This window comes from Leptonychotes weddellii, chromosome 1 (genome assembly GCF_054177405.1).
Source record: "Leptonychotes weddellii isolate Sample4059 chromosome 1, ASM5417740v2, whole genome shotgun sequence".
Classification (NCBI taxonomy): Eukaryota; Metazoa; Chordata; class Mammalia; order Carnivora; family Phocidae; genus Leptonychotes; species Leptonychotes weddellii.
The window spans coordinates 103,097,142-103,125,085 of NC_138369.1; the positions used below are offsets into that span (position 1 = coordinate 103,097,142).

The 27,944-nt window shown below is 35.0% G+C and overlaps 1 long non-coding RNA gene across 2 annotated transcripts in view; it reads left to right on the forward strand.

Moving 5' to 3' along the window:
- The first annotated feature begins 4,496 nt into the window (after positions 1-4,496).
- Positions 4,497-27,944, forward strand: part of LOC115941752 (uncharacterized) — a 43,395-nt gene continuing 19,947 nt past the window's right edge. For both annotated transcript variants that reach the window (XR_014140251.1, XR_014140248.1), the window contains exon 1: positions 4,497-4,630. This is a non-coding gene — a long non-coding RNA (uncharacterized LOC115941752). The remainder of the gene's footprint in view (positions 4,631-27,944) is intronic.

Consider the following 27,944-nt stretch of genomic DNA (forward strand, 5'->3'; position numbering starts at 1 on the left):
GGACCCGGTGTTCAGATCCTGGCTTTATTCCATTTTATCTGTGTGACCTCTGACAAATTGTTTCATCTATTAAAAACTCCATTTCATCTGTAAAAAACTCCATTTCATCTATAAATCATGAAAATATTAGTTTCTCATAGGGTTGTTTTGAGAATTAAACAATGTGCAAAGTACTTAGACTAGTATCTAGCATGTATTAGGCTGAGAGTTCTCAAATTTGGAGTTTTAGGACATTTTACACACTTAAAAATTATTGTGCACCCTAAGAAAATTTTCATGTGCATTTATAGCTATCAATATTTACCATATAATGATTTTAAAACATTTTTTTTTAATTTTTTTTTTTTAAAGATTTTATTTATTTATCTGAGAGAGAGAATGGGAGACAGAGAGCATGAGAGGGGGAGGATCAGAGGGAGAAGCAGACTCCCCGTTGAGCAGGGAATCCGATGCGGGACTCGATCCCGGGACTCCAGGATCATGACCTGAGCCGAAGGCAGTCGCTTAACCAACTGAGCCACCCAGGCGCCCTTAAAACATTTTTGTATAAATTAATTAAAATTGTAATAATAAACCTGTTGCAAACTAAAAGAACATTTTGTAGGAAAAATACTATTTTTTCATCCAAAAATTTGTAGTGAAAAGAATGTCATTGTTACACTGTCACATTTTTTTTTCAAATCTTTATCATTTGCCTCTATGAAATAAAGCTAGATTATCATATCTTCTGCACGCAATCTATTGTGTTATGTTGTTTTTGAAGAAGTAATATGAAGAAAAACTGGTATTATACAAATATGGTTGGAAAATGGGGGAGTATTTTCAAAAGATTTTTATATAATTGTGGATATTCTTCTTTAATACTGTACTAAAACTACATAAGTGATCATTTCTTAAAGATTAATTGCAATGTGGAATCTGAAACTATATCAATGAACATTTTAAACTCTGATACATTAAAGTCCATTGATCTATTATGTACTTTTTAAAAAATATATTTTATTTATTTATTTGAGAGAGAAAGATAAAACATGAGCGGGGCCGGGTTGGGGGGAGTGGGGTGGTGGGGAGAGGCGCAGAGGCGCAGAGGCAGAGGGAGAAGCAGACTCCCTGGTGAGCAGGGAGCCCAAGGCAGGGCTCAATCTCAGGAGCCTGAGATCATGACCTGAGCCCCAAAGGTGTATGCTAAACCAACTGAGCCACCCAGGTGCCCCAACCTATGATGTACTTTGAATCGATCTCTTACTGATGCATAATTTTATAGCATCATGCATTGGTTATTTGAAAACTGTTGAAAATTGAAAAATTGGTTATTTGAAAATTAACTGAATTATTCTGATCTTCCAAATGTTGACGCATTTCCTTATACAGCATCAGAAAATCACATTCATTAATGTCACCACCAATCACATTAGAAAAGTCTTTAATTATTGGGAAGATCTTAAGCTTATGATGGTGGATACAGTTTTTTATATTTCTTATTTTTGCTTGAAATCTTGAATTTTATTATTAAAAATGTTAATTGTTTTCTTTGAAGTATAAACTCACATTGTTCATTTTTGAGAAAATTTCTGCCAAAAAAAATCTGAATAATGTAATTTGTCATTTGTTCTTATGAGCAAAAAAGGTTTTCCATGTAAAAAGCATCTAGTACTACTCTCAAATTGTAACTCAATTGCACAACTGATTTTTCTAGAGATGACCACTGTACTTTCAGTCTGCAGAGGAAATGCTTAAGTGTATATTTTCCATTTTATCACATGGAAGAGTAAAAAAGACATATTCAAGGATTGTGATTCAATAATATTGATAATTTTAATGCTTCATGGATATTTGTAGGTGAATCTAAGATATGTATTTTTTTCTTTTTTAACTGTATGGCGGTAAAGGATTCAGTAATAATAGTACAGTTTTGTACTCGTGCCTTGATTTGTGCTGAGACACTAGCAGTTTTCTCCACCTTCAGTGAAAATGTCAAACAACATTTGAGCATTACAAAATAGATACTGATCACAGGAACCCCTGTCTCAGGGTCTTAGGGACTTCAGGATCCTTGACCACACTTTGAGAACCACTGTAGTAGGCATTCATTATTATTACCATTAAGAAGAAAGATACTGTACTAGGTCTGTGCAAAGAATTAGTAGAACAGGTAAATGAGAATGGCAGATTCATGTAGGAAGAAGTAAGAGATTGTAGAGTTCTATTGTTAAAGTGATCTGTATTAAAAAATTAAACAAATACACAAGACCTAACATTTTACTTTGTAACAGGCTGCAACAGGATGTCCCCTTGTAGCATAGAGGAATGATTCTATCCAAAAGAATGTACAACTGTTAGATGAATATAAGCTATATAATTAAGTAGTCCACACAGTGTTTGTGGATTTTAATTGTTCACTATTGTTCAAGTGTGTTACTTTTATGTATCTAGTTTTGTCAGACTTTACATGATATCCTCCATGGCACCCAGCCCAAGGGAAAAGGTAATTATATATACTTACTGAACGATTATTGATTACTATGCAAGCCATATTTTATAGTCAAATTATGTGTGTGCTTCAGTATCACAGACCCAGGAAGGGTGATTTTGTGCTTAATAGATATAATTTTGAAAGTTATATCTAGGTGGCATTTCTTTTACATGCTTCTAAAAGAGACGTATTGTTCTATCCCTTCTATGTGATCTCTCATTTACAATTATATTTATCTGGAAAGGAAAATTCACTAAGGTAATCATATCCATTAGGTCCATTGTACTGGAACCAACATTAAAATTTAGAATTAACTTATTTATATAGAACTTTGTATTTTACAGGAAACTTTTTTTTTAAGATGAAGAAAAGTTGTTTTTTTTTTTTTTTAAGATTTTATTTATTTGCGAAAAAGAGAATGAGAGAGAGAGAAAAAGATGGAGGGAGAGGGTCAGAGGGAGAAGCAGACTCCTGCTGAGCAGAGCCCGATGTGGGACTGGATTCTGGGACTCCAGGATCATGACCTGAACCGAAGGCAGTTGTTTAACCAACTGAGCCACGCAGGCAACTGACAGGAAACTTTTTTTTTTTTTTAAAGATTTTATTTATTTATTTGAGAGAGAGAATGAGAGAGAGCACATGAGAGGGGGGAGGGTCAGAGGGAGAAGCAGACCCCCCGCCGAGCAGGGAGCCCGATGCGGGACTCGATCCAGGGACTCCATCCAGGGACTCCAGGATCATGACCTGAGCCGAAGGCAGTCGCTTAACCAACTGAGCCACCCAGGCGCCCTGACAGGAAACTTTTTGATATATCATCCTCTCATTCAATATTCCAATCCTGTGAAATCTAAAAAAAAAAAAAAAATCCTGTGAAATCTGGGGTCTTTTCCTCATTTGACTGTCCTTCCTAAATGACCCCAGGCCACGAGCTGAGCTTTGAGAAATAAGCCTCTAAACTAGATCTGCTGATTTTGTTTAGTCTTAAAACAAATATACCATGTTTACCTTCATTTTAGATTAAAAGTATGTAATTTATCACACTGCTCCATGCAATAAAAATGTTAAAACCTTCCTAAAATATCCTTTGTAATTGGACAGTCAAGTGACATTGTAATAGTACAGTAAAAATGCTTGCAGCTCAGCCTCTGTTTGCCAGCAGAGGCTGCTCTTAGGTTAGTGATTACCTTGAGATTACAGCGTATCAAGAATATTAAGCAGCTGAATGGAAGCTACATTATGATGTAATTATGCAGAAGTTAGATTTAAATTGAATAATAACCACTTGAGTGACTCTCACACATGTGTTAATCCCCACATCATCAGAAATTATGCTCTTTACAAAGATATCTCTGAAGCAGAGCAGAAAGTGACATTCTTGAAATGAAAACAGTTTATGGCTTGCCAGGAGCTAAGAATTGCTAATTTAGAAAATCAGAAAAAATCTGAGGCTTATCAGAATGGATTTATAAAATCATACACTTATTCTTATCATAACATTTCTTTGATTTGCTTAAAAAAGTGCAAATCAGTCCACATCTGTTTAAACCAATGTAAAAATAAAAGTAATTGCACATATATGAAAACATATTTTGTTATATTTTTAAAATTAAAAAAAATATTTACTTGCTAATAAGCAGAATGGATAAAATGAAGCAATGATGTAAGATAGACTATTTTATTTTCTTAATAGTTCCATGAGTGTGCAATGTTCATTTCACAAAGAATGATTGTAAAGTTTGAATTCTCTTCTGGTAATTCAGACATATAAAATTAATTAAACCAAATACTTTTAAAATGGTACTTTAAGAGCATCTTATTTTAGAAGACTTAAAATATCAGAGAACATTATGAAATAGAGCTTTTATCTTCATTGTTAGGAATTTGAAGTTTGAAAAAAAATTCCTATTAGTAATCTTTTTAAAATTTTTTTTGTAAATATGCATTTGAAACCAGTAAGTATTTTAAATATTTTATTTATTTATTTGAGAGCGAGAGAGAACTAGCAGGGACAAGGGGCAGAGGGAGGAAGAGAGAGAAAAGCAGACTTCCTGCTGAGCAGGGAGTCCGACTCGGGGCTCTGTCCCAGGACCTAGAGATCATGACCTGAGCCAAAGGCAGACACTTAACCCACTGAGCCACCCAGGCACCCTGAAACCAGTAAGTATTTTAAATACCATTTAAACCATCTTGTTAGTGACAATAGATTATCTATAACAATGATCCATAGGGGGGCTTAGCAAACTTTTTCTGTAAAGAGACAGTAAATATTTCAAGTTTTACATCTATAAAGAAATGAACATAGCTTTGTTTCAGTAAAACTTTATTTACAGAACAGCTGGTGGACCAGATCTGGATTGTGGGCAGTAGTTTGGCAGCTCCTGATCTATAGTATAATATTACAGAAAAACTAAATGATTTTTATCAATAATTTTTTATTTCAACACCAGTTGTTACTGTTTCATAGTATCTGTTGGGGACTTGGCATTTATTATTCTATTTATGTTATAATTAGATTAATATGTTTCATTATCTATATTTTTGCACCTGATGCCATAGATTATATACTTTTTATTTTCTTTTTTGCATTCCTCTGTTACCACCCTTTTATAAAAGTAAAAATTATAAATATAATTATTTTAATCTTAAAATGTCACTCTGGAAAAAAAAGTCATATATATATTATAGTTAAAACTACTAGAAATTGTAGCTCTCTTTTTTTTTTTTTGCAGCAATGTTTATTTTCCCAGAGATTTATCCAGGATTATTTTTTGCTAATTTTTGTTATTTCATGCTAATATTTTAAAAATAACATATTAAAACTTCTTTATAAATATTGTGAATATGGGTTTTGTTTAAGATAGGTTTTTTTAAAAGATTTTATTTATTTGAGAAAGAGAGAGAGAGAGCGCGCGCACAAGCAGGGGGGAGGGGAGAGGGGGGAGGGGGAGGGGTGGAGGGAGAGGAAGAAGCGACTCCCCACTGAGTGGGGGAGCCCAATGCAGGGCTCCATCCCAGGACTCTGGGATCATGACCTGAGCTGAAGGCAGACACTTAACTGACTGAGCCACCCAAGTACCCCTAAAATAATTTTATATTAGGTAATAGAATTTTAATGCTAAGATATCCTATGAGAATGTGGATAAATAAGTTACTTTCAACTTCTTCATGAAAGAGTTTTAATTCTATATTTGTTATTTTAAAAATTTATTGTTGTATTCATGTGGCTGTTAATAGGGGGCAGTTTTGATTAAGCCATTCTCAACACTGCTTAGCCAAATGGCAGACCTGATAATAATTGACAATATCAAACATTATCTAGAAGCCATAGTCCCAGTATTGTCTAACCAGTAGAAATAGGAATAATAATACAAATAATAAAAATTGGAAACAACTATATTAACCTTTATGATTGTCTGCTTGCCTACCTTGCAAAAGAGGAAATACACCCTTAAAAAAGTTTGCTTATTTGTTTAGTCAATCTACCAAAACTATTGCGCTTTTTAGGTATATTAGGCAAGAGCAAGTTATACGCTTTGCCCAAAAACTGAGATGGCATTGTTGGGATTCACAATACTCTGTACAACTCTGTGGCCAACTGATTCTCAGTTGGGAAATCACATGCATCTCTAATAGGAATTTGCCTTGGTTCAAAAACACCTGACTTCTGAATTTGTACACAAATCCTATTATTTGCTATTATGATCACAGCACTACTGCTTTAAACATATATCTACTACTTTGCTATATACATTGGTATTAAAGATATAAATAAAATGGAAATCTACATATACATTTACAAGTACTTTTTTTTTTTTAAAGATTTTATTTATTTATTTATTTGAGAGAGAGAATGAGAGAGAGAGAGCACATGAGAGGGGGGAGGGTCAGAGGGAGAAACAGACTTCCTGCTGAGCAGGGAGCCCGATGCGGGACTCGATGCGGGACTCGATGCGGGACTCGATGCGGGACTCGATGCGGGACTCGATGCGGGACTCGATCCCGGGACTCCAGGATCATGACCTGAGCCGAAGGCAGTCACTTAACCAACTGAGCCACCCAGGCGCCCCATTTATAAGTACTTTTAACTGATGAGATATATGTGCTCACTATCTTCCAAAAGATGTTTCTTAAATTTAATACATTTAAAGATACTTCATATATAATAAATACTTTTGAACCAACAAAATTAAAAGTAAAGTGACCTTCTAAAGTGTTTGTACTAAGTTCTCTGTAAGTATCATGTAAGAATTTTTGTATTTCTTATAAAGAGTAATTAGTTTAGAATCTAATATGTTTGGAAAAAGTGCATCTATTTTTCTACCACAAATATTAGTTCACAACGAAAATTTTAGTCCTGAAGTTTTAAATTAATTTCATGTGAAGTCAGTTAACTGCAAGTTTGAACAATATAAATGTAATTTTTCTTTAATTCAAATTCCACTTCTTGAAAACTGTCCTTTGGCAAACTGAATAAAAGTTTTCTTCAAGTTTTTAAATGATTTACATAACTATCTTAAAGCATTTCATATCCTTAACATTTAAAAATATTTTCCTATTTGAGGCATTAATATTTTAATCCTGACATTAAAATTAATGTTTTTCCATTAGGAAAAATAATGATATCATTTATTCTCAGAGTGTCTCTGTGCTTCCTTTTTTTTTAGTGAAGAAAGCAATGTCACAACTAATTTGAAAGAGACTTCAGATCAAAATTGGCTTTTCTGCCAAGAAATGAAAATATAATATTTAAATTTTGGCTTCCTGATGTGCCTTCAGAATAGGCATAGAGGGTATCCATATATTCAAAAATATATAATTTTAATCTAAGAGCCCAAGAAATTTGCACTTTAATAAAAGACATTTTGAATAACATACCTTGATTTCAAACTGTGTGTACTTAAGTACATGTGACTTGTGTCTATTGAAATGAAGCATTAGTTTTGGTTACATTCAAATGCTACTAGAAATATACATGGTGTTTGGATCCATCAGAGCTGACAGTGGTTGTATGTTATCCTGGTTCATGGTGAGGTTGAGTAATATGGTATAAACTTGAGACTAGAGCTAAACTTCCTCCATTAATGAACAGATTTAGCTGTATGCTCTAGGATTAAGGCCAGGTCTTCAGACAGTACTCAGTCCTTAAAAGCCATCTCAGAATAAAAATGGGCTTCTGGATTGGACTCCTTAATCTAGTCTTACAAAAATTACCCCAACAATCTCTTCAGTTATTCTATTAAGTAGGTACATCTAAACAATATGACTAGATCAGCTTTCTAAACTGTCCTTTGTGCAGTACTTTATTGAACCATTCTTCACTAGTGAGAAATTTTTTTTTTAAATAAATGAAAGAAAGAGAAAAGCGAAAAGAGGAAGACAGAGAGAAATAAGTTATTAGATTTAAAACTTAAATAGCTTGGGAAGCTTTGCACTTGCCAGATGGAGATCTATCGTACTCACAGGTGCCTTAATGTATTCTGGTACAGGAGTTGGCACAATAGACGTGCAATAAATATTTGTTGAATAAACCAATAATTGAACAATATAGAATACTGATCCTCCAAACTCTTATGGAGTGTTTCTCATATTTTTTCAATGCACGATAAATAGTACATTTATATGCTAATCAATTTTCTAAGCATTTTATAAAAATTATTTTATAATCTCCACAATTTTATTACATAGGTACCAGTATTATTTCTATTTTATGATAAGGAAACTGGCTTACAGGGAGCTTGGTTAACTTGGCCAAGACCAAATCTAAACAGATGACGTGCTCTTAATCACATAATTAATTCTGCTTTACATAAATGATCTTGAACTATCTGCCATCAGATTTTTATCAGCAGTCCAGTTGAGATTGTGAGATTTTGTGCATGTGTGTGTGTGTGAGTGTGGTGTGCACATGTGCTGTGGTGGGAAATGGGGTGGTATTTGATGCATATGGCCCCTACCCATATTTTAATACCAGTGTGTCTCACCTTTTTTCCCTCTAGCATAACTGAAGTATACACTATATTTCATGGATTGGATAGTGCAAAACAGAGATAATACTTTGTTAATAAGCATTTTACTCTCAGGCATGAAAAGTAGATGTAGTTAGAAACTGATCTCCCCATATCAGGTTCTTTCCAGGTGAAGCATACCTCCCTTTTATTCTTTCTCTATTCCAGTGCAAATCTATTTTCTATATTCTAGAACTTATTCCTGAATCAAATCATATATTTGGGTAGCATTCAGAATTATGTTTATAATAACTCTGCACTACCTCCTCATACTGAAATATTGACAGATATTTCAAGAAACAATTATATAAAACTCAGTATTACATTTATTACAAGGAGGTTGTTGGGGATGCATTCCTACATGATTTAACATCACCTAAAGAGAGATGTTTCAGTCGTAAAATCTATTGCTTTCCTCAAATAATTGATGCTTATATTTTGTAAATAATGTGAACTGTGAGACAGAACATGTTCTGTGTTTTGCTTTGACTACTATGGTATGATATTTTAAATTTGCAACCCTTTTTAAAATAACTTCATAAGCCTAATGACCTGCACAAGTCTGGTCTTGCTTTTACTTGATCTATATCTACATTTTCCCTCAGTCCTTAATTTTCATTGATTTAATTGAGGTATTTGAAAGGTAACCTTAATTTTTTAATGATGCAGTGTAAAATAAATATATATATACAAAGGGTAAGAAAAAGAATAAATATAGTAGCCAAAGCAGTCACTCAATGTCAGAAAATTGGAACTAGCATAATGCTTTAATAGGCACATGAGGGGGAGTCTGAGAACAGACAATAAGTGAATGTCCAAGTTAGCAGTTAGACAGTCAGCTTCAGAATGTCTGTCAGCCTACTCCTGAAAGATTGGAGTATGGGGCAGTTACTAAGACAAACATTTATGTATGTAATGGCACCCAGGTTTAAGAGCTAGCACATAAACTATAACAGAGAGTCTAGATGGGAAGCCCAAGAATCATTGTTGATAACTCTCTCACCTTTAACCTCTACTTTTAAGTCATCAAGTCTAGTTGAATCTGTCTGGAAAACCCTTTCATGTGATTTTCGTTATGTCCATTCCTATGGCACCAAACTCATCTGGAATTCTGCAATGACCTTATATTTAGTCTTTCTTTTTATTTTTTGTCTTGACTAATAGCATCTTCATATTTCAGTCAGAGTTATCTTTAAAAAACAGTTGGCAAGTATATGTCTCTACCATGCTATATTCCTTTGTGGTTCCCAACTTCCATCAGGATAAAGTCTGAGGGCTGATTTGTCCCCTTGTTTTCTACTCCCTGCCTACTCTTATAGATTCTTACTTATTTTATGCCATATTCCCTTGTTCAATGAGTCAGCTACACTTACCTGCCTCAGATTTCTAGAACGAGTTGTTTCCTTCTTGCCTTAGGGCTACTGCGTGTAGTGCTTTTCTTCCTTCTTTTCTTTCTTTCTTCCCCTCCCTCTTTCTGCACTCTCTTTCTTCTCCTTCCTCCCTCCCTCCCTTTTTCTTTTCCTTCTTTTCTTTCTCTTTCTTTCTTTCTTTCTTTCTTTCTTTCTTTCTTTCTTTCTTTCTTTCTTCTTTCTTCTTTCTTTCTTCTTCTTTCTTTCTTTTCTTTCTTCTTTCTTTCTTCTTTCCTAGCTGCTGTCTTCTTTCTGCCCCTGGGTGTAGTTAATTCTTTCTCATCTTTTGGATCTCATCTTACGTAACACTTCCTTAGCGTTAAATTCTCCCTTCCCCTCTCAACTTGGGTGAGAGCCCTAACTCTATGCTGTCAGCACATGCTATACCTCTACTTGTGTTAGTCATGTCTGTATCCAAAGCACCTAGCATTCTTGGCATATAGTCATTCCTCTTGTGAATCATTGTTTAATGAAGAAATGAATGATTAGCAGCAAGAATAGTGTCATAATGATTTTCATTAGGTTGAACTAAACATCTTAAATTCTTCCTGGCTATGGTTAGAAAGGGCTTTGGTGGCAGAGTCGGGCTGAGCAGGTAACTAGAATTTTCATGATTCCAGAGCTATGGGGAGAGGAGACAAGGCCAGATAGATTCTTTTTATATCCACGATAAGATTCCAATCAGTTAATAGTGTTTCAGTTAGAAGAACTTACACAGCTGATATCTTTCATGGTATAGAAGTGTAGGATCCTCCTAAAATCCTGAATGCTGTTTTGCTTTGAAACATAACCAAGTTATTCCTGGGTGCCCTTTAAGTAAGAGAGAGAGAAAAAATGAATCTTGGTCATTGAGAATCCCACGTAAACTTACAATCACCATTTTGTCCTCATTCCCATTACTTCATTTTGGAAATTAATCTATGAAATCCTATGGTTTTGTTGGGATAGAAACTAGTGAGAAAGATTTATTTTTACTTTTTTTAATATTTTATTTATTTGACAGAGAGAGAGAGCACAAGCAGGGAGAGCAGCAGGCAGAGGGAGAGGGAGAAGCAGGCTCCCCACTGAGCAGGGAGCTCTATATGGGGCTGGATTCCAGGACTCTGGGATCATGACCTGAGCCCAAGGCAGATGCTTAACCAACTGAGCCACCCAGGTGTCCCAAGATTCATCTTTAAAGGTCATTATTGGTGGGTATGTTATATTTATTTCTTTGGTATATTTTGTACTAATTCATGAAATAAGATCAGGACTCCATTCCTTGATTGGTTCAGTGAATGATGCGACCTGTTGATTTTATTTCGCCATGTGCCTTTTATCTGAACTTGAAAATACAACCTCAGAAACACCAAAAGCTACACAATATAAAGTAAGAGATAAGGCTGCTTACAAAAAGGACCTGAGGCTGTGAACTCACTGCGGCTTAGCAGAAGCTCTAAGTCAATCATATAGCTTATAGGAGAGAAGATTTGGCAGGATAGAAATGAAAATCTTGCTTTAGTTTTTGAGGGAACTTCATAAAATTTATTTTCAATTAAAAATTGAACTACTTAGTCTATGTGATGACTACTAAAACTGCCACTCCTGAATAGCCAAAGCAATCTTGAAAAAGAAAACCAAAGCTGGAGGCATCAGAATTCCAGACTTCAGGCTGTAGTCATCAAGACAGTATGGTACTGGCATAAAAACAGACACATAGATCAATAAAACAGAAGAGAAAACCCAGAAAGGGACCATAACTATATGGTTAACTAATCTTCAACAAAACAGGAAAGAATATCCAATGGGAAAAAGACAGTCTCTTCAACAAATGGTGTTGGGAAAACTGGACAGCAACATGCAAAAGAATGAAACTGGACCACTTTCTTACAACAAACACAAAAATAAATTCAAAATGGATGAAAGGCCTAATGTGAGACAGGAAACCATCAAAATACTAGAGGAAAACACAGGTAGTAACCCCTTTGACTTCGGCCGTAGCAACTTCTTACTAGATATATCTCTGGAAGCAAGGAAAACAAAAGTAAAAATGAACTATTGGGACTTCATTAAGATAAAAATCTTCTGCACAGCAAAGGAAACATTCAACAACACTAAAAGGCAGCCTATGGAATGGGAGAAGATATTTGCAGATGACATATCTGATAAAGGATCCAAAATCTATAAAGAACTTATAGTACTCAACACCAAAAAAATGAATATCCAATTAGAAAATGGACAGAAGACATCCAAGATATCCAAGATAGCCAACAGAATTATGAAAAGATGCTCAACATCACTTATCACCAGGGAAATATGTATCAAAACCACAATGAGATACCACCTGACACCTGTCAGAATGGCTAAAATTAACAACATGGGAAACAATAGATGTTGGTGAGGATGCGGAGAAGGGGGAACCCTCTTACACTGTTGGTGAGAATGCGAACTGGTGTAGTCACTCTGGAAAATAGTATAGAGGTTCCTCAAAAATTTAAAAATAAAACTACCCTGGGGCGCCTGGGTGGCTCAGTCGGTTAGGCGTCTGCCTTTGGCTCAGGTCATGATCCCAGGGTCCTGGGATCGAGCCCCTCATCGGGTTCTCTGCTCAGCGGGAAGCCTGCTTCTCCCTTTCCCACTCCCCTTGCTTGTTTCTGCTCTCGCTAACTCTCTCTGTCAAATAAATAAATAAAATCTTAAAAAAAAAAAATAGAACTACCCTATGACCCAGCAATTGCACTACTATTTACCCAAAAGATAAAAAACTACTGATTCAAAGGAGCACATGCACACCAATATTTATAGCAGTATTATCAACAATACCAAATTATAGAAAGAGCCCAGATATTCATCAACTGATGAATGGATATAGATATATATGCATATATATACAATGGAATATTACTCAGCCATAAGAAAGAATGAAATCTTGCCATTTGCAATGACGTGGATGGAGCTAGAGGGCATTATGCTAAATGAAACAAGTCAGTCAAAGGACAAATACCATATGATTTCGCTCATATTTGGTATTTAAGAAACAAAACAGATGAATGTAGGTGAAGGGGGAAAAAAGAGGGAAGCAAACTGTAAGAGACTCTGGACTATAGAGAACAAACTGAGGGCTGATGAGGGAAGGTGAGCAGGGGAATGGGCTAAATGGGTGATGGGTATTAAGGAGGGAACTTGTTGTATTGAGCACTCAGTGTTATGTGTGAGTGATGAATCACTAAATTTTACCCCTAAAACCAATATTATGCTGTATGTTAGCTAACTAGAATTTAAATAAAAATTTGAAAAAATTTTAAAAATAAAATTGATATAATAAAATACTAAGGAAAAAATAAAAGTACCACTCAATTTATAAATATATAAAAAATAATGTAATTTATAATTTATAAAATAATATAGTTTATATAACATATATAAAATATAAATATATAGATATATGTATACACACACTAGATGTTTGCCATCATGGAAAAAAAGTCAGCATAGATAGCATTAAAATTTGAACTGTTAATTATTATTAATATCTGTATATTAATAATAAAGTTTTTACATTATTTACTATCTATGTCCAATATTAAATCTTGAGATTTATACCAACATTTTTGAGACTGTGCTCTAACCCACTTCGAAGAATAAGAGGAGGGCGCCTGGGTGGCTCAGTCGTTAAGCGTCTGCCTTCAGCTCAGGTCATGATCCCAGGGTCCTGGGATCGAGTCCCACATCGGGCTCCCTGCTCGGCGGGAAGCCTGCTTCTCCCTCTCCCACTCCCCCTGCTTGTGTTCCTGCTCTCGCTGTCTCTCTCTGTCAAATAAATAAAATTTAAAAAAAAAGAATAAGAGGAAGGGCCAGATGTCATCATTTAACTTGATAATAAAATTATTTATGCTTTTAGTGTTGATTGGATATTTATATAACAACAAGAAAATATAAAGTAGTAGTTATAATTATTATTTATAGTTTGTTTTTTGTTCTGGCTTTTCTACCCTAAAGAGTCTAAGTAATGGGAGGGGCAAATTTTATATTGCCAATTTTATATATATATATATATTCCAGTAATATAAGTATTCTAGGTATTCCAAATATCTAAAATATACATATATATGTTATATATATTATATTCCAATAATACAAATTCTAGGTATACATATTTATGTATGTATGTATATACATATATATTTTTTAGATATTTGGAATACCTAGAATTTGTATTATTGGAATCAGAAATGTAACCCAGTTACATGCTACTATCTTTTGTGATGATTGTTTTTGCATACATCTTTTTGCAATGAGTAACCTTTTACCTAAGCAACTAGATGATTCTGAATGTAACTTATACTTCTCTTTATGATTCTGAATCCTATATCTCTCCTCTTTTCTGAAGTATCTTCATATATATATATATATATTCCAAAATGTATTCTATGCCACGTCCTTTGAGATTCAGTACTATAATTATTTTTTTTATTGGTAGCAGTGGTAATTTATTTTTATTCTTTTATTCCTAAATATGCTTGTGTCTCTTTCTAAATTAATATTTTGCTTAGGTTCTGTACTATCTTGTAACTATTTATCAAACTCTACCTTCCTCATTAAATGCTAAATATTCCCCCAGATATCACCGAATAGGTCTCATGTCTTCTCCAAACAATTCAGAAGGTCTTTTCTATTCTCCTTCATTTGTATCTCCTCTGCCTGCCTTTATGTTGAATTTTGAACATTAGTAACAGAACCTGGAAGTAGATATTTTTACAAATACAGTTTATTCTATACAGTAGTACAACCTCCAAATCAAAGAATTTCATAAAAAGTATAAGCAGAAAGTGAGCGAAGCTATCACTAAGTTCTCCTATATGCTCTCACTGATTTGAAAATAGCATAAATTGTACATTGTGAGGATCAGGGAAGTCGGGGTACAAAGACTATGAGCCTTCAATATGTAGAAAAAAATTGATAAAGTGACATATTTCTTATTGTTTAAAGCCTTGTTTTAACTGTTTAATGACATTAAAAGATGTCTGAAATAAATATGGAGATTACATTGAATTTACACGGAAACTTTTCCCTCTTTTGCATTTAATATAATTATTGTACTCCCTCTTTTACCACTCTGTCCTCAGCTCCCTGCAGTTCTGATTGAGAAGAGAGTTTTTGACAGTCTATTAATTTGTTCTTCATTCCTTGGAGAAGGATTATATGCCTGTTTCATGGAATTCATATTCCAATTTACTTATGACCCTGACATATTCAGAGAGTGCTAGAGGATAGATATTCCAAGGTGGTGCTATAGGAAGAATAAAAAATAACAGCTGGAAAGCTAAGATGGAAAGCTCTTTAAGTTCTAGATGTAAAAAAAAATGAGATATTCATACCAGTATTTTGAAAGATGTTGGAGATATATGACAAAAACTCAGAAGAGAAGTCAGAGATAAATGTATTTTTAGCATTATAAATCTACAGCCATTAATGAGGATTAAATCAACAAAAGAAGAAATGCAGAGAAAAAACAGCTCTTTTTCTTTGAGCTTCAAGGAATACCCACATTTGGGAGGTTAGTGAGGAGAGAATGTAGAATTAAGGGTCAGAAAGATAATGACTAGTCAGGTAAAAGGAATTCTAAATACATGCAGTTAGGCAAAAAGATCTTTTTCAAAAATGAACAGTTGGTCAGTGGTAACAAATACTGTAATTGGATTTACGAGAATTAAAACCTATTAAGCATCTGCCTTCAGCTCAGGGTCCTGGGATAGAGCCCCGCATTGGGATCTCCACTCAGCGGCAAGTCTGCTTCTCCCTCTCCCTCTGTGATCTCTCTTGCTCTCTCAAATAAATAAATAAAATCTTAAAAAAAAAAAAAGAATTAAAATCTAAAAGAGCACACTTGATTGGTTAATAGAAAAGTAACTTGAGATTTAAAGTACATGAACATATACTTGTGGGTGAATAAGTCAAATGGAGATTAAAAGGAAGAGGTTATAATAAAATAAAAGTAGCTGACACAGAACACTAAATTGAGAATTTTATGGAGAAAAACTCTTGTTTTTGCTTTCCAATGCTGAGTATCTCATCAGCCCCCTCATCTGAATTTGGTCCACCCAGTACTTTTCTTTTCTTGTCTTTTTTTCTTTCATTTCAAGAGTGTATCTGATAAGGGAACTGGGTTTGGGTGGAGTATAAAGCTCATTTTGAGGAATAATGTAAAATTATAAAAATACAGCTGATCAATTCAGGAGAGTTTTAAGTGTTAGACTCATGAATTATTTGGCAAGTGATGTGCTGTCAACAAAGCAAACAATGTAGTAGTGCATTGTTTTCAAAAAACTAACTTGGAAATAATATGTGCAAGACAAATAAGAGCAGAATCAAACTAATTAAGAGGCTTCTGCACCAGTGAGGTCAAGATATCACACCAGTCCTTCATTTTTAATACTGGGGGCAGCAGTATCGAAAAGAGGTGAGGGACCGGATGACAACATATATACTATGCAAGTAGATTTTAAAGAACTTGACAGCTGATGTGAGGGCAAGGGAAACAATGATCTAAACACTAAGACTGGTTGACTATATTAAGGAAATCAAAAGAGAGGAGACCAAGGTGATGAATTAGATTTTTTGTCTTGATAGGGTTTGCAGTGGGATATTCTTTTGGGGAATAAACATTGGCAAGGAAGGGGCTAAGTGTATAAGACAAGCATTTTATCTTTTTTTTAATATTTATTTTTATTTGAGGGAGTGGGGAGGGGCAGAGGGAGAGGGAGAGAAGCAGACTCCTCACTGAGCACAGAGCCCCATGTGGTGCTCAGTGTGGGGGCTAGACCTCATGACTTGAGCCAAAATCAAGAGTCAGATGCTCAACCAACTGGACCACTGAGGCGCCCCAGGGCAAGCATTTTATTTTATTTTATTTTATTTTTTAAAAGATTTTATTTATTTATTTGAGAGAGAGAGAAAGAGAACGCACAAGCAGGGGGAGGAGCAGAGGGAGAAGGAGAAGCAGACTTCCCACTAAGCAGGGAGCCTGATGCGGGGCTCAATCCCAGGATCCTGGGATCATGACCTGAGCCGAAGGCAGATGCTTAACCAACTAAGCCACCCAGGCACCCCAAGGCAAGCATTTTAAAATATAGATGTTGGGATTGAAATTCAGAAAAGAGATTTCTCTGAGGCCTCTTTCTCTGAGACCAAATGATAGAATAAGAGATAAATATGATAAAAGTAATTTGCTGAGTTTGGGAGGATATTATCTGAGGAAGTTCATGCTGGGAGTTGCTATTAAAGTATGTGTGAATTGGGAATTTAAAAAAGATATGGGGATGTGTAAATTTTGGTATTGTTTTCTTGGGAATATGCTAGGGAACGAAAAAATGTGTGAATTAAATAATGTTTTACAATAGTGAGTTCCCAGTGAAAGATGAATGCCATGCTTTTTTTTTTTTTTTAAGGAGAATTTGGCTTCGTGTATTTAAATCTTTAACCAACAGTAATTCATGATCTGGAAGCAGAGAAAAGGCAATAAACTCTAGGGGTGGGTGTAGTAATGGAGACAAAGTTCATGATGAGTTCTGGTCAATTATAATTAGAGATTAAAAAACTGAATTGGCAGGGTTGAGTGAGAGGAGTTCATACTGAGAATAAAAAGAAAATTTAGTGAACCTGAAAGAAAGAAAAGGTAAATGGTTTATAATAATGGAAAGAAAGCACCTAATTTGAGATTTTGAAGGTAAAGAGGTGCTGTGTGATATTCTTGGTGGTGAGAGTATGATGCGGGGCTTGAAGAACATGACAGATGTTAAGGAAAGAAGTTACTAGGTAGAAGATAGATGGACAATAGAAAAAAATGGGATTGAAAAGATGATGGGGAACATGGAAGCAGGAGAAAAATGATCCAAGTGTTCATTTTGTTTTAGCTATAGGAGTCACATTTCTGTGGGATTCCAGTGTTTGGTGGATGGGAAGTTTACAAAATCTCTAGAAGGATCACAACAAAATCTCTAGAAGGATCACAATCAGCCTCAGAGAGAGGCTGAGGTTTCAAAATTGCAAGCACACAAATTTACAAGGAGTATTACAGGCTTAAATAGGATGAAACAGACAGGATGAATGTGAAGAAGTTATTGTTTGTATTTTGGGAATTCACCTTTTCCATCTCCATCCCCTTTAGTATTATGTCTCCTAAATGATATTGGAAGATGAATTTAAAAAATCATTTTACATTCCATGTTTTCTTGTTCTAAGTATATCTGTGTATATAATCAGGCCAACTTGCACACATTTATTGAAAAAGGATAAATTTTTAAATTTAGAAGACATTTATAGGCATGTATATATTTATTCAATAATAATATATCATCTAATTATCTCTTCTGCATTCATCTCCACCTACTTCTTTAAATATACTCTGAATTTTTAATTTTACTATTTTCTGTTCCCAGACATTTTTTTTGTGTAACCCTGAGCATGAGCAACCTTTTTATTCTGCTTCTTTGCTTGATAAGCCTCCCCCAACCTGCCTCTCCCTCATCCAAAATGTTGAAATCATAAATGCCATTTATGAAAGGTATTTTCTCCATTCTTTTCTGAATTCTTCATCCAAACACATGTGATGTTTCCCTCTCTTGATCCCCACTAGCACTTTTCAATATTTTTTATACTTAACATATCCTTCATTTCTTATACTTACAATTTCCTGATTATTGTGTACTTTTCTTCATTGCATACAAAATTGTAAACTTACTCATCTTGTATTCTCTCTGCATGGAATTTTATAAATAATAAGCTCCTATATTTGTTTGAAGATTTGCTATTATACTGACTATAGCTTTTCATTTGAGCCTATGTCTCCTTTTCATTTATTCAACTATATCATCTTTCAGATTATACCATATATTCTGAATCTATTAATATAATTCATTTTCTTTATATGTCTCCTTAGCTCGGGGAATGAGGTTTTTAAATGCACTAAAGATAGTCTTTGTTCTTGATGATAGTTACATTAACTCACTGATGAATTTACCTTTACATTTGCCTACTACCTGTGGTGATATTTGATAAAAAGAATTTCAGTAACAATGGTAGTAATTACAGTTTGCTTCCCTGAATCTGGAGTACCACTCTTTTAAATGATCTCAAAGACCTATGTGTCTCTTCCAACAAATAGAAATATTCTGTAAATCACAAACATCTAAAATTAGTTCACAGAATGTTTAAAAAGGAGAATGTGTTCTTATTAAATAATGTCATAAACAACTGTAATATATTATATACTGAAATTGTAAAAAGATGGAAAGCATCAATTACCGTTAAACAGGGGTCCTATAATAAAGTAGTTACTGGAAAATACTGCAACAAAGAAACTCTTTTCACCAAAAAAAATATTTCTGGAAGAAAAATTTAGTAATAATTTATATCATTATAATATAATCTTGAAAAAAATTCCTGGTTATAAATGCCAAGAAAAATAAAAAGGGATATTAATATTTGAGATTATTAGAGCAAAATAAACACATGCATACAATATTATATCATTATGTCATCTATGTCAAGTTAAACATTGAGCGATTTACTCATGTGATATTAGACTAACTTTGATTTATGTAATTTATTTTTCCACACTTTCTCAAACCTAACTACCTGGAGGTCTCTTTCATGGAGTTGTTAACAAAATATAAGGCCCCAAAACAGGTGATTGGTATTGTTACCAATCTTCATTTTTCAAATGAGAGAAACTAAGCATCCCTGGGTAAGGTATATTACCGGTTAAGATTTCCAGGAAGCAGACTCTGAGACAAAGTTTAGGGTGCAAGATATGTATTAGGAATGGTTCCTGAAATTGATGTTTGTGAAAGGGAGAAAAAAGAAGAAAAATCAGGCAGAAAAAGAGGTTCAGCTTTCATGCAGGCTGGACAGTCTCAGCAGACCTCACAGGGATCTCTGGAGCTAAAATTGACCTGTTCAGAATTGTCCCAGGTTGGGCTGAAGGTAAAATGGCTCCATGTTTATAGCCCTGCTTCCAATAGTTAATTCATGTGGCCTCCAGGAAAGGTGTGACCTTGGGAGAGGTGGGTCTGCAGCTCAAACATCATTTAAGTGCTGACAGCTGCAGACTTTCTGCCAACAGTACTTCTAATATCTGGGCAGCAAATCCTTCCTTGACAGTGTATTTGGGCAGAGCATCTCTATGTCCATGACAAGGTTACTTGACCAAGATCACAAAGTACTGGAAGTACCTAGAATAAAACTAATCATATTTATATCCAAAGCCTATATTCTTAACCACTATGCTACAAATACCTTGTCTCCCTCTCCTCTGCAGGTCCTGAAACCCACCCAGTAGACTTAAAGCCTTTACCCTCAGTCTAAATGTTGCTTCTGTTGGCAGTACCATAGTGCATTTTTCACTGTCCTCCCCTGACCGTGTCTCAGGACTGTAGAAAGATAATCATTCTCAGATTCAAGTGACCACACAATGGCCTTCTTTGAACTTTGAGTTCAAGAGAACTGGTGTGTGTGTGTGTGTGTGTGTGTACACATATTAAACGTTTATTAGGTAACTACTATTTTCCAGCAACTTGAAAACACTAGTTTGCAAACAGAATGAAAAAGAATAGAATAGTATTGAATCACAGAGCATTTTCATTTCATTGGTTCTTTAAATTGATCACATTCCCTAGTTTCTAGGAAACTGAGTATAAGTCAGACCACAGATTCTATGCTTACACACTTCTACTCTCAGAATCATTTGTTCTCCCCAGCACCCACCAACATTGTCAGACCATGCGTCTGGGCTCTCTATCTCAAGTGGGGTTTCTTTCCCCGTCTTTTTATGCCACAGTGATTGAGTCATTGTTTTTTTTTCCTGCAGTTTTGTTGGTGTGATTCATTAACCATAGGACCTACTGCCTTTCCCCCAGGACTCCCAGGTGTTTGTGAAATAAAATCCTGGTTGGTCATGGTGCCGCATGAGTATTGGACTTGCCAAGAGTTTTGGTGTGTTCTATTCTTAGGAACCCACTCTGAGAACATAGTTACGTGGATATGGAGAAATGAATGAGGTAGAACATTATAATGACTACAAGATAGATGTCTCTATCGTGATGCCAATTGGTTACTTGGAAATTTTCAATTGTAATTTTAGAAATTTCAAAATGGATGAAAATATATTGTAGAGGTGATACCAGGTGAAACTGGCCTTGCTGTCTTTCACTGATGCTTTTCTTCACCTTGATGCATCTATCATCCATGGAGTCTGGCTATTCACCTTACAGACTCAGAACCCAAATGTGTCAATAACCCTAGAGGCAGTCTTTCTTTCATGAGTTTTATTCTGCTGGCTAACACACCATTTCCCAACTAGCTTCTATTTTCTCTTCACTACTATATACCCTATATAAAGTGAAAAATATAAACCCTCATTTTTCCAATCTTTTTATTGGTAGGGGTGGACATGTTAAAGAGCTCTGGCCAATGTCTGCTAAGAAATGTCTGGGAAAGCTTTCTCTTCCCTTTGAAAATATCAAAATATTAGGGACATCTACCCTTCCTCTTAATTCTTGCCTTGAATACTGACATGATACCTTGAGCTGAGGTTAACTATCTTGTGATCATGAGGAGAAGGCTATATTAATCTCTGAGATTCTGGTCCTGGCATTTGCAATCCTGAAACTAACAACAGCAGTTGCTATCTTCAGTTTTCTTGTTATGAGAGAAAAATTAACTCTTATGTTGTAAGCCACTGTTGGTCTGGTATTCTGTCACTTTGGGATGAAAATATGCTTGTTAAAAGCAATTGTGCATGAATTCAAAATGGTACTTTATAAATTTATGAGAAAATTATCAAACCTATCAAAATACTTATTTCAACATACTGAGCTATATCCTTGTAGGTAGGAAAACGCAATTAATGACAGCCGGGAAAGTATGGATTCTGAACAAATGGATTGCACTAGAAGAATGTCTAAGGACAACAGATTCAGATAACCTGATCCCCCACTGACACAGTAGGAATAGCATTGCCTATGGAATGAAACATTCCAAGTCCACTGCATAGGACTGTATGTACTCTGAACTATGTATGCTAGGATGAGCCCTGAAAATTTTCCCACTGTGACTCTTTTTCTAACGTGATTTCAGTACTTACCGACTGCATGGCTTTGGGCCGGTTCCTTTTCCTCTGTGCCTCTGTTTTTTTTTTTTTTTTTTTTTTAAAGATTCCATCCACCCATTCGACAGAGAGATAGACAGAAGAGCACAAGCAGAGGGAGTGGCAGAGGGAGAGGGAGAAGCAGGCCCTGCACTGAGCAGGGAACCCGACGCGGGACCTGATCCCAGGACCCCGAGACCACGACCTGAGCCGAAGGCTGACGCCCAACCATCTGAGCCACCCAGGCGCCCCTGTGCCTCTGTTTTAATATGGTAATGGTCATATTTATTTCATAGAGTTTGTGTGAGGATTAAATGAAAGCTAATCTAAAGAATTTAGAATACTTCCTAGAATGTAATAAGTGCTCAATGATTTTACATTTATTTCATGTCTAGCTAATTCTCCTTCTTAAAACCACATGCTTTCTCTATATATTTTAATGTATTTGGTCAAGATAGAATCAGGTCTTGTGACCCCAGATCCTTTCCGCTTTTTAAAGATGGTTTGTATACCTTTGCTCTGATCAATTATGCATTCATATGACTAAAAATCTAACGTTTAGAAAGTTTTCTTTTTCCTCATAACTATCTTTCCATTTAAAAAATAGATAAATATACTCACTTTTGAGAAAAAAAGGAAAAAATAGTCTTCATACACATGTATACAGATATATTTCCTCATGAATTTTGGTATGATCCAGTATCATGAAGTTAGGAGGTAGGGGCTTATATTCAGATAGTTTAGAAGTTCTTCTGAGCGGAAAAAGGAATTGTCAAAGCTCATTATTTAGTTTGTTGCAAAGTGCTCCCTGCCCAGCATTCTTTTCCTAGCTGTCAAGTACTGCTTAGGTATTCTGAGATTACCCTCTGTCAACTCATGAGGTTTCTGAGTGCTTTTAAAAATATCCCACAAAACTTTTAAATGAAAAAAATGAGGATAGTTAAGAATTTTGAGAGGCCTCCAAATGAAAAAATCCTGTGAAAAGGTGTCACAAATTGAGCCAAAAGGGTTTTCAGCTGCATTGTAAACAAACTAACATTACCAACTTCATACTTCATATTAATGAAAGCTCATTCAGAAAAATTGGTGACAATCTGCCAAGACTAAATACAGAACTAACCACAACCTTACTGAATGTCACAAAGGTTTCACATTTAAAAATATAAAATTTTAGGGGTGCCTGGGTGGCTCAGTCATTAAGCATCTGCCTTCGGCTCAGGTCATGATCCCAGGATCCTGGGATCGAGCCCCGCATCCAGCTCCCCACTCCGCGGGAAGCCTGCTTCTCCCTCTCCCACTCCCCCTGCTTGTGTTCCTGCTCTCGCTATCTCTCTCTCTGTCAAATAAATAAATGAAATCTTTAAATATATATATATAAAATTTTAATTGAAGAAGACAGAATAATGCAGGTAATGACTGATGGCTAATGCTATCTGAGATTCCATTGGATATTAAAGGTGACGTTCTTTTGTTTAATTCTGACATTTACATTCACCTTTTAACATAAACAGTCTATTTACTCTTCATATTAATGTCAAATGAAAATAATGACACAACTGATTTTTTTTTTTGCAATACACCAGATTTTTAAATCATTTTTAAAGCACTTTTTTAAATCCTTTAGGGGTGCCTGGGTGGCTCAGGTTAAGTGTCTGCCTTTGGCTCAGGTCATGATCTCAGGGTCCTGGGATTGAGCCCCATGTTGGGCTTCCGGCTCAGCGGGGAGTCTGCTTCTTTTTCTCCCTCTGCCCTCTCCCCTCCCCCCTGCTCCTGCTGGCTCTCTCGTGCTCTCTCTCTCTCTCAAATAAATAAATAAAATCTTTTTAAAAAAAAAATAAATACAATCCTTTAAATTCCTGAAAATCCTTTTCAGATAAACCAGCTATCCCACTGAAAGATGGGGTCATTTTATAATTGTGAGGGAAATATTTCAGTATTACATATGTGTTTCTGATAACTCCATTGTTTTAAATTTAAGGTAAGGGCCCTGTTGAGTCCATATCTGAGGACTGTTACCTTTGGTGAAAGATATTGAGCATGTATAAAGATGGTGATGATGATCATTATAGAAGTTTTTGCTGCAACAATACAATAGCTACCAATACTTTATCACTTTTATTGATCCAGAAAATAAACTAAGTAATTAATATATGTTTTAAAAAAATTAAGTAATAATTGGAGTGATTTTTTAATCTGCATTTTCTAGATGAAATATTGAAGCTTAATATGGTTAAATTACTGAGTATAATTTAGGCAATAAATGAATATGAATTTAGATCTTGTGGTTTCCAAAATCTGTTCTTTGAACCAATAACAATATACTTTATTATGCATATGTTATGAATGAGCAATTAAGTGCATGAGATAAGTTTTTAAAACTACTTTTTCATGTTAATTATAGAAATTGCAGTTAAAATTATAATTAGAAATACTGGTTCCATTAGCTAATTTCATATTACTGAAACTTGAATATATGTTAGAAATATCTTATATTTTCCAGAATAAAGTATATTTCATCTCAGTCTCCTTCTCACCATTTTCTCTCTACTTTCATTCATGTTCCTCAGGACCATCTAAATACTAACTAGTGTGAAGCGCTTCCAAACACTCTCTGTCATTTATCCTCCTCAACCTTGAGAAGTACTTTATAATCTCCATTTTATAGGGATTATAAATACTTTTCAGAATTTAATTATGTGTCTAAATGAAAACTCCACCATAACTTCCTGTAGTGGAAATGGTAGAGATGTTAGAGTTTAGGAGTCTGACCTCAGAGAGAATTTGGGAAGATATAGGCAGATTTTCAAGTTACCGTCTCTCTCTCTCTAGCCTGTAATTCATTTGCTAAACTAATTACCACAAATTGTGGACTTTTCACTATGGTCATGTTCCATTTCCAAAACCAATATATGTGTTGCTTAGGATAGGTAAGACTATGCTGAAGAATCAAATAAAACTCAATATACCAATGGCTTAACACTTTAAATGTTTATTCTCACTGAGGCTTTATCTGTCATGCCAGGTGTCTCTGCTGGGTGTCTCTCCTCTAAGCATTGACTCATGGGTTTAAGCTGTTTCCATCTTTTAGCCATGCTCTTGGAAGAACATGGCTTCCAAGGCCACCGTGGCAGAAGAGTGGACCATAAGGCTTGATGGGGTATTCTAAATGGTGAGAGCAGTGAGTTTTTTATAGCTCTTCTGTCTGTATTACATCAGCAGTCACATGGGCAACATAATTGCAGGGGTGACTAGGAAATCTAGAGAGGCACATAAGAATAGTTTCTTATTGACTACCTGATTGAACTTCAAAATCTGGTAAAACCCATAAAAGAACTGTACTGTTAAGATAACTGGAACAATTTTGGATCAGAAAATATCTGAGACCCATTCCATGACACTTCACTGTGTATGTCAAAGTACACAATAATTATTAATAATAATCTGTTCCAGGACACCCGGGTGGCTCAGTAGGCTAAGTGTCTGCCTTTGGCTCAGGTCATGATACCAGGGTCCTGAGATCAAATCTCACATCCAGCTCTCTGCTCAGTGGGGAGGTTGCTTCTCCCTCTGCCTCCCACTCCCCCTGCTTTTGCTCTCTCTCTCTCTGACAAATAAATAAATAAAATCTTTAAAAATAATAATAATAATCTGTGCCACTTAGAAGCTGCAATTATAAGATTAACCCTTATTAAACTGGTTTTATAAAATTGTAATTTTATGCTCAGAAGAGAGGGATTGAGGTGGTATATAGTAAAACAGGTATTAGAAAGTTGGGGGAGCTGGGCTATAGGTCCAGATCTAACTGTGATCATAATCTGACGCATCATGTAACTTCTCCATGCATCATTATCCTTGTGTATAAAATGACAAGGGCAGCTGATGTGATCTCTAGATATTCTTCTAGAGCCTAGAATTCTATGGCTTTAGCTATCCCAGAGGGCACTACAGCAATGACCACAGGCATAAACTCTGATGACAGAATTCCTTGGTTTTAATCCTGGTCTAGCATTTATTGGCACTGTGAATTAAACAAAGCTTCTATGTACTTCAGTTTTCACATCCAGAAAATGTTGCCTCACATATCTCTACAGAGGATTAAGTGATTTAATATATGTAAATTAATATGCTGAGAGCATTATATTTAATACATTTTAGCTATTATTTTTATCTGAGAAAACCTCTGAAAGAAAACTTGGTAACTCTTCAGAAGTCACACAACTATTTGGGAGCAAAACTGGAATATAATCCTTGATTTTAGTTCTTTCCATTTCTACTAGGCAACACTATAACTAAAAGTTCTAAAATATCCTATATAATCACTGCTTCATAAATGATTTTTTTCTATGAAAATGAAAATATAATCATTTCCATCTATAAGGAAATGTTGACAAGTTTTCCTGCAAAATGTACATGTAATGGGAAAAAATGTTGAAAGCTTTTGAAAAAATATTATTGAATACTTAGCAACAGCAGCAACTTATTTCAGTTCTAAAATTATTTTAAAAATGAGATTTAAAATGTGAAATACCCATTCCTGTACATGATTGCCTATTGGGCAATTACAGAGACCAGATAATAAGATATTTTTCTGATTGTGAACATCCTTTGATTATTAAAAAAGTCTCAGTGTTTTAGCAATATTTATTTCACTTGGTTAATTAATTTAACATGTTACTAATAACTTGTCATATTTTAAAATAAAAATGAATGTAGCATTTATTTTACAGAACTTAAAGAGGAAAACATTTATTTAGTGACAGCTCCTTATCACATGTTCAAGTTTAATTTTGACAGCCATACTCAAGGAAAGGTATTATTATCCTCTGGTTCAGATGAGGCAATGGAGGCTCACACAGCTTGTGTGTGGCAGGTCCAGGATTTATTCAAGCCCAGATGTCAAATCCTGAGTTTATTCTGCTGAACATCAGCATCTCACTCATTGTCCAAAATAACTGGGGGTTCAGTTGAATAAAAGAGGCACTGTATGATGAATCTTAGTGTCAGGTCTGGAGTTAGAGAACCTGGCTTTGAGGCTAAGATTTTTCTCTCACAGCCCTCCAATCTGCCTGAAATTTTCCCAAGAAGAGAATGATTATTCTTCAAACAAGAGCATATCAATAGCTATATTTGTAAATTGTAAAATACCATGCAGGTAATGTTATTACTATTATTATTATTTTAAGTGGAAATAACTTAAATATGAATTTTCTCCACACAGACATTTGACATAATAAACTTTCCTTAAGATTATCAAAGTTATGATTTAATTGTTAAATTCCATAGCTTCTTTATTATCATTAGTCTGCTTAATTTCTCTGTGGCATTTGACTTTTATTTACTTATTTGTTTATTATTATGTTTTGGGGGGATGGTAAGGGGCAGAGGGAGGAGATGGGGGGATGGGGTAACTGGGTGATGGACATTAAGGAGGGCACATGATGTAGTGAACACTAGGTATTATATAAGAGTGATGAATCACTGATATCTACCTCTGAAACTAATAATACACTATATGTTAATTAGTTGTCTTTAAATTAAAAAAAAAAAGGTTATTTTAGGTAGTCTCTGAGTATTATTTATTCCAACTCTATGTAGATTTGAAAGCTCCTCTCCTTTTCATTCTTACATTCATTGCCTTGGTTGGAATCCTCAGTGACTCTTGTCAGATTTCCCACAATCACCTTCTAAATGGCCCCGTACCACCCAAGTCTTCAGGCCACAAACAGCATCATTAATTTAGTTTGTCTTCTTAAAATATTAATCTTAATTTAAATGTAATTTGCCCCCCAAATATATCACAATATCTAAAAGTCCCTCTCATAAACTAGAGTCATATTTAAAAAGTGGAACCCTGGGCGCCTGGGTGGCTTGGTCATTGAGCGTCTGCCTTCGGCTCAGGTCGTGATCCCAGGGTCCTGGGATCGAGTCCCACA